We start from the raw sequence: 13,745 nt of genomic DNA on the forward strand, positions 1-13,745 counted from the left end.
GACAAGTAATAGGATCTGACCCATATTTTTAAAATAGTAGGACTGCGGGGCACCTAGCTGGCTCAGTCAGTAAAGCATGTGACTCTTGATCCCAGGGTTGTGAGCTCAAGTCCTATATTGGGTGTAGAGATTAGTTAAAAAAATTTTTAATATGATGGCTGCATGGACTAAAGCAATGAGTCCAATTAGGAGGTCAAGGTAATTATCCAAGTGAGAGATGGTGGTGGCTTAGATGAGGGTGGTAGCAGTGGAGGTGAGAAGTAATTGGATTTGGAATTTAATTTAAAACTAGAATAAACAGGGGATTCCTGGGTGGCTCAGTGGGTTAGCGCCTGCCTTTGGCCCAGGGTGTGATCCTGGAGACCCGGGATCGAGTCCCACATCAGGTTCCCTGCATGGAGCCTGCTTCTCCCTCTGCCTGTGTCTCTGCCTCTCTCTCTCTCTCTCTCTGTGTGTCTCATGAATAAATAAATAAAGTCTTTAAAAAAAAAAGTCTTTTAAAAATATTCTTTTAAGTCTTTTAAAAATAAAAATTTCTTTTAAAAATAAAAAAGTCTTTTAAAAAATAAAATAAAATAAAACTAGAATAAACAGAATTTGCAAATGAATTAGATGTGAGATAATGAAAGAAAAAGGAGCTGAGAACATTATACAAGTAAATTGCATCAAATTGCCAAAGTGCAGATCATTTTAATTTTTTTTTTAAGATTTATTTATTTATTCATTCAGAGAGAGCAAAGAGAGAGGCAGAGACACAGGCAGAGGGAGGCTCCCTGCAGGAAGCCCGATGTGGGACTCGATCCCGAGTCTCCAGGATCACACCCCGGGCTGCAGGCGGCGCTAAACCGCTGCGCCACCGGGGCTGCCCTCATTTTAATTTTATATAAACTTTTGCAGAAAATAGGAAAAGAAAGGACTATCCTCAACTCATCATATAGGGCCAGCATTGCTTTCATAACCAAACCAGAAAAGGGCAATAATAGGAAGGAAAATTATAGGACAATCTCACTTTTTAACAGAGATGCAAAAATCTTCGGTAAAACACTAGGAAATTGAATCCAGCAATGTGCAAAAAAATAATACACCAAGACTAACTTGAATTTATGAAAGAAATTTAAGGTAGCTTAATGTTAGAAAATACATTCATTTTATCCATCATATTGGTAGATTAAAGGTATAAATCACATGATCTTCTCAATAAATTCAGAAAAAGTATGTGATGAAATCAGTATCCATTTGTGGTTTAAAAATATTTTAGAGGGCAGCCCCGGTGGCACAGCGGTTTACCGCCGCCTGCAGCCCAGGGTGTGATCCTGGAGACCCGGGATCGAGTCCCACATCGGGCTTCCTGTATGGAGCCTGCTTCTCCCTCTACCTGTGTCTCTGCCCCCGTCTCTCTCTCTCTGTGTCTCTCATGAATAAATAAATAAAATCTTAAAAAAAATAAAAATATTTTAGAAAACTAGAAGGGAACTTGTTAATCTGATAAAGGAATGCTTGGTATCACTAATCCTATTTAGTCTTGTAATGGGGATCCACAGCAGTAAGACAAGAAAAAAAGGGTAAAAGAGTTAGATAAAAAAATAAACAAAGCTGTTATCATTCACAGAAAATATAAAAATGTGATAGCATATGTAGAAAATTCAAGAGAATCCACAAATAAATTATTAGCATAAAAGCTTAACAAGTTTGCTTGACCAAAAATATACAAAATCAAGTATATATATATATATATATATATATATATATATATCCATCCATATATGAACAACGGTTAAATGATAAATATTTTTTTAAATTACCACTTGTAATAGTATGAAAAATACCAAACACCAAAATATAAGTATAACAAAATATGTGTAAGATTTGTATGCAGGAAATTATAATTTATTGTGGGACACTGAAGAAGACTAATATAAATGAAGAGATATTACCATGTTCGTGGATTAGAAATTTCAGTATCATGAGGGTGTCCATTCTCCATAAAGTGATTTACAAATTCAGTGCAACACTAATCAAAATCCCAATAGGCTTTTTGTAAATATATGGAACTGACAAACTGATTGTAAAATTTACATGAACAAACAAATGTCCAAGAACAGCCTCTTGAAGATGAACAGAGTGGAAAGATTTGCCTTACCAAATACCAGGACATAATTACAAAACCATAATAATTAAGACAGTGTAGTATTGACACAAGATGCATAAATTGACCACTGGGACACGATAGAAGCGAAAACAGATTCACACATGTATAGACATTTGATTCATGATAGAGTTTGCACTTTTGAGCAGGAGAAAAAGGACACTTTTCAATGTTGCTGTGACAATTGGGTATCTATATAAAAAAATAAAACCAGGGACGCATGGGTGGCTCACTAGTTGAACATCTGCCTTCAACTCCGGGGCGTGATCGTGGAGTCCTGGGATTGAATCCCACATCTGGCTCCCTGCGGGAAGCCTGCTTCTCCCTCTGCCTATGTCTCTGCCTCTCTCGCTGTGTCTCTCATGAATAAATAAATAAAATCAAAATCTTAAAAAACAAACAAACAAACTTTACTTTAAGCCATACACAAAAATAATTCTCCACTGTACTATAAGCTAAATGTAAAAGGCATATTAAAAACCTTGTGGAAGGGACACCTGGGTGGTGGCTCAGCAGTTAAATGCCTGCCTTCAGCTCAGGGTGTGATCCTGGAGTCCCAGGATCGAGTCCCACATACGGCTTCCTCCATGGAGACTGCTTCTCCCTCTGCCTAAGTCTCTGCCTCTCTCTCTCTCTCTCTGTCTTTCATGAATAAATAAATAAAATCTTAAAAAAAAAAACTTGTGGAAGATAATATAGAATATATTTGTGATTTTAGGGTAAGGAAATATTTCTTAAGACTCAAATATACGAACTAAAAAGAAAAAGATGAAGAAAAAATCAAAAATAAAAAGATTGATCAATTTGACTGCATTAAAATCAAGAACATCTGTTCCTCAAGACAGGCCACAGAATAGAAGGAGGTGTTTATAACATATATAACCAACAAAGGTTGTGTCCACCTGCAAATTAGTAGGAAAAAAAAGAACCTCGTAACAATAAACATTATAAGCATTAAAAGATTTAAACTAGCACAAGAGGAAATTCGTAAGATCAACAAACATATGAAAAGGTGCTCGACTTCATTAGTAATCAAACCAATGCAAATTAATACCATAATGAGATATCACTGTATGCACCGGAATAGCTAAAATTAAAGTCTGAAAATAGGAGTGCCTGAGTGGCTCAGTTGATTAAGTGTCTGCCTTCCGTTTAGGTTATGATCCTGGGATTCTGGGATTGAGCCTTGCATTGGCTCCCTGCTTTTCCGGGAGCCTGCTTCTCCCTTTCCCTTTGCCTGCCCCTCTCCCTGCTCATTCTCTCTCTCTCTCTCTGACAAATAAATAAATAAAATCTTTAAAAAAATAAAAAATAAAGTCTGAAAATAGCAAGTGTTGACAAGAATACGGAGTAAAAGTAACTCTCATATACAGTTAGAGTACAAGTGGTTATACCACTTTGGAAAAGGGGTTAGTATTATCTAATAATGCGGAAGATGCCCTATGATGCATTAATCCCACTTCTACACACATAGCAAATACATACAGCATTGTTATGCATATATCTTCAAGAGCAGACCAAAGAAATTATATTGTTAAGGAATGCACAAACACATGTGAAAACTATTTTTTTACATGTGAAAACTATTAAGAAAAGCAAAGAAGTGATTATCATAAAAATCAGAACAGGGATCCTTGGGTGGCGCAGCGGTTTAGCGCCTGCCTTTGTCCCAGGGCGCGATCCTGGAGACCCGGGATCGAATCCCACGTCGGGCTCCTGGTGCATGGAGCCTGCTTCTCCCTCTGCCTCTGTCTCTGCCTCTCTCTCTCTCTGTGTGACTATCATAAATAAATAAAAATTAAAAAAAAAATCAGAACATTGCTTATGTACAGTGAGGAGGGAATGATGTATGAGCGAGCAGGGATACACGAGTCCTTTTCAAATACTGTTAAGGGGAGGGCAGCCCGGGTGGCTCAGCGGTTTAGCGCCTCCTTGGGTCCAGGGCCTGATCCTGGAGACCCCGGATCGAGTCCCATGACGGGCTCCCTGCACGGAGCCTGCTTCTCTCTCTGCCTGTGTCTGTGCCTTTTCTCTCTCTCTCTCTCTCCCCCCCACCCCTGTCTCTCATGAATAAATAAATAAAATCTTTAAAAAAAATAAAAGCATAATACATTTAAAAAAAATACTGTTAAGGGTCTTTTAGTTAGCCTGGTTGGTAGTCACATGAGTATTCTCTCTGTAAGTATTCCCTTTATAAGTATTCAATACATTTTACATTTATGTTTTGTTGCATTTGTCTTTATGTGTATTGTATTTCACTATAAAAATGAGCTTTTTTATTTTATTTTATTTTTTTAAGATTTTATTCATGAGAGACACAGAAAGAGAGATTGAGAGAGAGAGAGAGGCAGAGACACAGGTAGAGAGAGAAGGAGGCTCCATGCAGGGAGCCTGACGTGGGACTGGATTCCGGAACTACAGGATCAGGCCCTGAGCTGAAGGCAGCGCTAAACCGCTGAGCCACCTGGGCTGCCCAAAAATGAGCTTTAAAAAAAAAAAAAGAAAAAAAAAATTTTATCGATTATCTGATAGGAAGAGAAAGAGAGAGAGAGCGCGCAAGCAGGGAGCAGCAAGCAGAGCGAGAGGGAGAAGAAGCAGGCTCCTCGCTGCACAAGGAACCTGATGCAGGGCTCAATCCCAGGACCCTGGGACCACAACCTGAGGACCTGAGCTGAAGGCAGATGTTCAACTGACTGAGCCACTGAGGTACCACAAAAATAAGCTTAAAAGATTATTTAATTCAACATCCATACTTGACAATCTCTTAGCAAACTAGGAATAAAAGGGACTTTTCTTAACTTGATAAAAGTCATTAGAAAAAAAAAAACAAACAACCAACACAGAAAATACTATTTTATTTTATTTTTTTTAATTTTTATTTATTTATGATAGTCAGAGAGAGAGAGAGGCAGAGGGAGAAGCAGGCTCCATGCACCGGGAGCCTGACGTGGGATTCGATCCCGGGTCTCCAGGATCGCCCCCTGGGCCAAAGGCAGGCGCCAAACCGCTGCGCCACCCAGGGATCCCTATTTTATATATTTTTAAAAGATTTTATTTATTTACTCATGAGCGACAGAGAGAGAGAGAGAGAGAGAGAGAGAGAGAAGCAGGCCCCATGCAGGGAGCCCGGCATGGGACTTGATCCCAGGTCTCCAGGATCATGCCCTGGGCTGCAGGAGGCGCCAAACCGCTGCGCCACCGAGGCTGTCCCAGCAAATAATATTCTTTTTTTTTTTTTTTTTTTTTTAGGTTTTATTTATTTATGCAAGAGAGAGAGAGAGAGAGAGAGAGAGAGAGAGGCAGAGACAGAGGGAGAAGCAGGCTCCATGCAGGGAGCCTGACATGGGACTCGATCCTAGGTCTCCAGGATCAGGCCCTGGGCTGAAGGCGGTGCTAAACCGCTGAGCCACCAGGGCTGCCCAGCAAATACTATTCTTACCAGGAAAACATTGGGAGTATTTCTTTTAAAACTGGGAACAAAAGAAAGATGCCAGCTATCACTGCTTGTATTCAACATTGTACTAAAGGTCCTGGCCACCACAAGAAAAGGAAATTATAGGCATAGTATTTATTGGAAAGGAAAAAAATGGGGCAGCCCAGGTGGCTCAGCGGTTTAGCACCACCTTCAGCCCAGGGCCTGATCCTGCAGTCCTGGGTTTGAGTCCCACATCAGGCTCCCTGCACAGAGCCTGCTTCTCCCTCTGCTTGTGTCTCTGCACCCCTCCCCTCTCACTGTGTGGCTCATGAATAAATAAATAAAATCTTTAAGAAAAGGAAAGGAAAAAAACGAACTGCCATCATTTGCAGATGATATGATTGTCTTTTTTAGAAAATTCAAGAGGTCTATAGAAAAACTATGCAGAAGAGAGGGCTTATCAAAGTGGTTGGCTCTAAAACCGATATTGAAAATCGATTGTATTTCTATGTACCAGCAAAAACCAATTTGAAATGTCACCTTAAGTATACCATTTGGGGGGGGCAAAAAGGATACCATTTACCATAAACAGAAAAGCAATAAAGTGCCTAGGAATAGATAACAGAAGATATACGTAATCTGCAGGAAGAAAATAGTACTACATCATCAAAATGCATTAAAGACCTAAATAAATGAAGAGATATCCAAGTCCATGGTAGGAGATGTCAATATTATTTCTTTTGTTTTTCTTTACATTTTTTAAATCTTTTTTTTTTTTTTTTTTTTTTTATGATAGTCACACAGAGAGAGAGAGAGAGAGGCAGAGACATAGGCAGAGGGAGAAGCAGGCTCCATGCACCGGGAGCCCGACATGGGATTCCATCCTGGGTCTCCAGGATCGCGCCCTGAGCCAAAGGCAGGTACTAAACCGCTGCGCCACCCAGAGATCCCTACATTTTTTAATCTAAATTCAATTTGCCAACATACAGTATAACACCCAGTGTGGAAATTTCAATATCAAAAGGATGTCAATTGGACTCCAATTGGACTTTGGATTCAATGCAATTCCAAAATTCAAAATCCTATGAAACTTGACAAGTTGATTCTCAAATACAGCAATGGCCAAGAAGTGGCAAAATATTCCTGAAAAAGTATATTGACAAAGTGGTGTTTGCTCTGGAGATATCTAGTTTTATTTTAAAGGTATAGGACAGGGGTGTCTGGGTGTCAGTTAAGCATCTGCCTTTGGCTCAGGTCACAATCCCAAGGTCCTGGGATGGAGCCCCATGTTGGGCTCCCTGCTCAGGGAGAGCCTGCTTCTTCTCCTTCCTCTCCTTCCGCCTGCTTCCTCTCCTGCCTGCTTCTCTCCTTCTGCCTGCTCCTACACCTGCTTTTGCGCGCTCTCTCTCTCTCTGTCAAATAAATAAAAATTTTTAAAAAGCTATAGGACAATGTGTTATTGGTGCAGTTTTTAAAAAGTCGTCTAGTGGAAAAGAAAGTGTCTAGAATCAGATCCATGTATAGAACTTCAACACATAATTGAGTCAGCCAAGCAGATCAAGCAGAGAGGAGGGAATATTTAATAAATGAGGTTGAGATAATTAATTTTCCATATTAAACAATGTAAAATAGACTATCAAAAAACATTACACACAAAAAGTCAATTCTAGGTAGCCTTCGGACTTAAATATAATGAGCAAAAGTTTGAAATCTTTTGAAAAATATGTAAGAAAATGTTTTTCTGACCAGGAGGGTAGAGAGTGATGTTTTTATACAAGATACAAAAACCATGATCATAAATGAAGTGTTCATAATTATGCCTATGTTAAAATAAAGAACTTCTGATAATCAATCATGAAAAAAGTAAAGGACAGGTCACAAATATGTCACAAAAGAGAAAATATTTGCAACATATAAAGCTGACAAAGATTAGTATCCAGAATATATAAAGAACTCCTACTGCGCAGCCTGGGTGGCTCAGCGGTTTAGCACTGCCTTCAGCCCAGGGTGTGATCCTGGAGACCCGGGATCAAGTCCCACGTCGGGCTCCCTGCATGGAGCCTGCTTCTCCCTCTGCTTGTGTCTCTGCCTATCTCTGTGTCTCTCATGAATAAATAAACAAAATCTTTAAAAAAAGAAAAAAGAACTCCCACAAATCAATAAGAAAAATACAAACAACCCAAATGATTGGGCGTTTCCCAGAAGAGGAAATTCAAAAGGCTAATAAGCATATGAAAAGATGCTCAATTGCCTTAGTAATTATACAAATGCCAAATAAAACCACAATGAGGGACGTCTGGGTGGCTCTGCAGTTGAGCGTCTGCCTTTGGCTAGGGGCATGACCCAGGAGTTCTAGGATGGAGTCCTACATCGTGTTCCATGTGGGGAGCCTGCTTCTCCCTCTGCCGGTGTCTCTGCCTTCTCTCTGTGTCTCTCATGAATGAATAAATAAAATCTTTACTAAATAAATAAATAAAACCACAAAGAGATACTATTATACACCTACTACATTGGCAAAAATTAAGAAATCTAAAAATACAAGTGTTAGAATGTAAATCAATGGGAACTCAAAAATTAATGGTAGGAGTGTAAATTGAAAAACAATTTGGCATTCTCTCTCAAAGATTATTATTCTTATGCCTTACATCTTAGCAGTCTCACTGCTAGATATACATTCCAGAGAAACTCTTGCACATATGCAAGAAACAAATACAGTAATGCTCATAGCAACAATGTTTATATAAAAGGAAAAAAGTGGGGCACCTGGGTAGCTCAGTCAGCTGAGTGTCTGCCTTCAGCTCCAGTCATGATCTCTGGGTCCTGCGATGGAGTCCTACATTGGGCTCCCTGTTCATTGAGGAGCCTGATTCTCCCTCTCCCTCTGCTGTTCCCCCTTCTTGTGCTCTCTGGCTCTCTCTTTCTCTCCCTCTGTTAAATAAATAAATAAAATCTTTATTAAAAAAGAGAAAAAAGAAAAGAAGAGAAAGAAAGAAAGAAAGAAAAAAAGAAAGAAAGAAAGAAAGAAAAAGAAAGAAAGAAAGAATTCATAAATCTATCAACAGGAGAATAGACAATGATTTATTTGACATATTCACACAATGGCTCATTATATTCCAGCGAAAGTGTATGAACTCCAGCTACCTGCAACAATATGGATAAATCTTGGAAACACCATATTGAATGAAAAACAAACATGTACCAGAAGACAACATATAATACCATTTTTAATCAAACCTAAAAATAAGCAAGACTAAAAGCATATTTAAGCTTATATGCATTTGTAAGAAAAGAATATTTAAAAAACAATGGAATAACAAAAAATCTGGAGAGGTAGTGATTACAAGGGGATGGGAGGATAGGGGAATCCCATAGATACAAGTTAGTGGCAACTTTCTAGTCCTTGGGGTGGGCGGTGGGTTTACAGATATTCATTTTATTTTCCTACTTTATAATTATCATACATATAATATCTTGTGTGTCAAATTTTATATATATGTAAAGTTATATTTATATGTAATACAGGGGCACCTGAGTGGCTCAGTCAGTTAAGCATCTGCCTTCAGCTCAGGTCATAATCACAGGTCATAATCAAGCCCCTCATGGGGCTCCCTGCTCAGCAAGGAGTCTGTTTCTTCCTCTCCCTCTGCCTGCTGCTTGCTCTGCCTACTTGTGCTCTCTCTTACTCTCTCTCTTTCTGGGTCAAATAAATAAATAAAATCTTTAAAAATATATATATATATAATATAAATATTTTAAAATTTTTATTTGAGGGATCTCTGGGTGGCGCAGCGGTTTAGCGCCTGCCTTTGGCCCAGGGCGCGATCCTGGAGACCCGGAATCGAGTCCCACATCGGGCTCCCGGCATGGAGCCTGCTTCTCCCTCTGCCTGTGTCTCTGCCTCTCTCTCTCTCACTGTGTGCCTATCATAAATAAATAAAAAATAAAAAATAAAATAAAATAAAATATTTATTTGAGAGAAAGAGAGAGAGAGAGAGAGAGAGAGAGAGCATGATCCAGGGGAGGAGCAGAGGGAGAGGAAGAAATAGATTCCCAGCTAAGCAGGGAGCCCCATGATGGACTTGATCCCGGGACCCTGGAATCATGACCTGAGATGAACACAGATACTTATCCAACTGAGCTACCCAGGCACCACATAAGTATGTATTATATTTGTATATCTATATACTTAAAGATTAAAAAGTTACATAAAATACTAGCCAGCTGGGGATCCCTGGGTGGCCCAGCAGTTTAGAGCTTGCCTTTGGCTCAGGGATATGATCCTAGAGACCGGGGATTGAGTCCCACATTGGGCTCCTGCATGGAGCCTGCTTCTCCCTCTGCCTATGTCTTTACCTCTCTCTCTCCCTCTGTCTCTCATGAATAAATAAATAAAATCTTAAAAAAAATACTAGTCAGCTATATAGACATTTAAAAAGAGAAAGGATGACCCCAAGGTTTTTGTCCTGATCAACTGGAAGAATAAAGGTGCCATTTAAAAGAGAGGAAGTGCTAAAGGAGTGGCAGATTTGCAGTTGAAAAGTCTGGAAAGAGGGAAGAGTCTGGATTGGAGATAAAAATTTAGGAGTCATCAGAAAAAAATGATATCCATCTACCCATTTAAAAATGATATTTAAAAGCTCAGATATAGAATATCCCCTGGAGTATGATCATAGATAGAAAAGAGAGCCAAGGTGTAGCTGTCCAAGAGATGAGCTAGGAAAGGAGGCCGAGAAGGAGGAATCAGTGTGGTCCAACAAAAACCAGGACAGTGTAGTATCTTAAAAATCAGGTAAGGGATTTGAAAAAAAAAAAAAAATCAGGTAAGGGGACTACTAGGTGACTCAGTTGGTTAAGCGTCCTGAGTCTCCATTTTGGCTCAGGTCATGATCTCAGGGTGTTGGGATAGAGCTCTGCATTGGACTCGGGGCTCAGCGAGGAGTCTGCTTATCACTCTCCCTCTGCTCCTCCCCTGGTTCATGTTCTCTCTCTCTCAAACAAGTAGGTAAATCTTAAAAAAAAAAAAAAAAAAAAAGCCAGGTAAGAAAGTTTCTGGAAGGGGACATAATCAACGGTAACAAAGGCTGCTGATCACCAAGTAAAATGAAGCTGACAACTGAACTTTGGATTTGGAAACATAAAAGTCACAGGTAGCCTTGACAAGAGGAATTTCAGCAGAGTGGCTGGGGCAAAAGCCTGAATGAAGTTGGCTGGGAGGTTAGGAGGACATTTATATGTCAGAATATGATGAGGCTGCATGAAAAAGGATGAAGACCCCTATTCACTGATACTGTAAAATAGCAAAGGTACATTGTTAAGTCAAAAAGGAAAGATGTAGAACAGTATACACAGTATGCCAACTTTTATTGAAAATACACGGGGGAAAAGAATTTATATTACTATTTGCTTGTGCATGCATAAACTGGAAGAAGGCATAGAAATTAGTCACACTAAGGGTAGAGATGGGAATGGGAAAGATGATGGACAGGGGAAAGAATGGGAACTTTCACTATATACTTTTTTATATTAGAAACTTTTCTTGCACATGTGAATGTACTATCAATTCAAAGCAATGAATTGCAGGGGCACCAGGGTGACTCAGTCAGTTAAGCATCTGACTCTTGATTTTGGCTCAGGGCATGATCTCAGGGTCTTGAGATCAAGCTCCACATCAGGCTCTGCACTGGGCATGGAACTTGCTTAAGATTCTCTCTCTCGGGATCCCTGGGTGGCACAGTGGTTTAGCGCCTGCCTTTGGCCCAGGGCGCGATCCTGGAGACCCGGGATCGAATCCCACGTCAGGCTCCCGGTGCATGGAGCCTGCTTCTCCCTCTGCCTGTGTCTCTGCCTCTCTCTCTCTCTCTCTCTGTGACTATCATAAATAAATAAAAATTAAAAAAATCTTTAAAAAAAAAAAAAAGATTCTCTCTCTCCCTCTCCCTCTGCCCCTCCCACCCCTAAAAAAAAACCCATTAATGAATTGCAAAAATAAAATAGTTTAATTTAATTTAATAAAAGGGAAAGAGAAGGAATAGGATGAGAAGTGGAAGAGATGGTGAGTAGAAATCATTTTCTGAGATGCTTTGCTGTAAAGGGAAGGAGAGAAGGGCAGATAACTGGAGTGGAAGGTGGAGCTAAGGAAGGCTTGTTTTTAGGCTGTAAGGAATTACAGTGTGCTCACATGCTGCTGGGATAATCAAGTAGAGAGGAGAGTGATGCTGCAGAAGAGGGAGGACAGCCACCAGAGTGATGACTTTGGCGTGGCTGAGAAGACCAGGGATCCTCCACAGAAGGAGAGGTGGAGGGCAGCCCTGGTGGCCCAGCAGTTTAGTGCCGCCTTCAGCCCCGGGGTGTGATCCTGGAGTCCCAGGATCGAGTCCCACCTCAGGCTCCCTGCATGGAGCCTGCTTCTCCCTCTGCCTGTGGCCTCTCTCTCTCTCTCTCTCTCTGTGTCTGTCAAGAATAAATAAATAAAATCTTAAGAAAAAAAAAAAAAAGAAGGAGAGGTGGACTGGGATGTGGTGGTAGTGGGGAATTGAGAGAGCTCTCTTCTGTCTGCTGCTGTTCCCTCAGAGAAGCAGCAAGTGAAATCATCAACTGAGAGTGAGAAGGGTTTGGAAGGATGTTGGAATTTGAGGACAGGAAACAGACAGAAATTTACTCTGACAAATGCTGGGAAACCCCAATGAGCACAAAGATAATGATAAAGATACCAGTGGAGCCAGACACAGGGAGAGAATTTCTAGATGGTGGAGTGTGGGAAGGTTCTCAAATCATCTGAAGATACATTTATCACTCTGCATTTCACTGTCTCGTTTACTAAATTCTAAGTTCCACGAGGACAGTAAAGACTTTGGTCTTGCTCTCTGCTGTATCCCCAGCCAGCAGTACAGTGCCTGGGATGTAGGAGGCATTCCAAAAAGAGTTGTCAAAGGAATTAATGAATCAGGAATACTAGAAATAATTGATAATGATCCAAAGTCCTCCGCGTAAAAGGCACTCACATAGGTAGTGAATATTTACTTGGAAAATTTGACCCACACCCATCACATAATGAGTCCTCTTACAGCATATCCTTAGGATATGGGGCCTACTAGGGCCCAGGATATGGCATGATTTGCACACTCTGCCTCACATAGCCTCCTTTGGATTCAACATATACTGTCTTTCCCCGGCCACTGGGAAACACCAGGAGGGTGGCTCACTCACTACTATTCTGACATGTGAATGAAGGGCTGTCAGGGACAGACAAGCAGAAGGGCAACCACTGCAGATGCTGGTCAGAACAGCAGGCTTCCTTCCGGGAGGCAGGAGTGCCAGGCTAATCACAGTAATAATGCAAAGGATGAAGGGCAAGTGTTTGGAGGGATGTGGGTGTGAGCAGAGACTCAACCTAAAGCATTCAGCACAGGGCAGAGATTAGGGAACGCAGGCAGATAGAGAGGAAAGGCAGGTGGAGAGCAGAGAAGAGAATGTGCAGGGGACCCAGATGAAGTTTACCAAGCAATAAATATTGAACATATACTATGTGCCAGGCTCTGAGGATACAAGGTGAACAAGACAAATATACTCTTTGTTCTCTAGGTTATGATGGCAGGGATGGGGGAGCAGGGGATGGAGCAAGGGAGGCAATAAACAGTAAACAAATATAAGATCATTTCAGAGAGTGATGAGTTGGAAAGACAATGAAACATTGAAGAAACAGAGTGGGTGACCGAATGACAAGAGAGAGCCCACCAGGTGAAGAGGAGAGTGAGGGGTAGGCAAAGAATTTCAGGAAGAGGTAGTCAAAAGTACCAGGGTGCTAAGGGAATCATTTCAGATATTCTAGAACATCAAGAGATCTGACCTGGCAGGAGCATTGTTTGAACATGGGGGAGGAGTACAAGTTGAAGGGCCTTTCCTAACAATGAGTTCAGATTTATTCCAAGCACAATGAAAAGCCACTCAAATATTTTACACAGGGAAGAGCATGATATGATTTAGATTATAAAAATATTACTAGAAAAAAAATATTACTAGATATTGTGAAGACTAGTTTGCAAAGAGCAAGAGCAGAAGCAAGCGACCACCTGAGAATCTATTGCGCTATTTCAGATGACAGATGATGGCTTGAACCAGGATGGAAGTAACAAAAGTGGAGAGAAGTGGATGGATTCAAGATACATTTTGCATGCAGAGCTCACA

At 40.6% G+C, this 13,745-nt stretch overlaps 1 long non-coding RNA gene across 1 annotated transcript; it reads right to left on the minus strand.

Annotated features, from left to right (window-relative positions):
• Positions 1–1,860: 1,860 nt before the first annotated feature.
• Positions 1,861–8,594, minus strand: LOC140616728 (uncharacterized). The gene is made up of 2 exons (XR_012017106.1): positions 8,325–8,594; positions 1,861–3,924 (listed from the first exon to the last, which is right to left on the minus strand). It is a non-coding gene; the product is annotated as an uncharacterized lncRNA (long non-coding RNA).
• Between the last annotated feature and the right edge of the window lie 5,151 nt (positions 8,595–13,745).

Source organism: Canis lupus, chromosome 25 (assembly GCF_048164855.1).
Source record: "Canis lupus baileyi chromosome 25, mCanLup2.hap1, whole genome shotgun sequence".
NCBI lineage: Eukaryota > Metazoa > Chordata > Mammalia > Carnivora > Canidae > Canis > Canis lupus.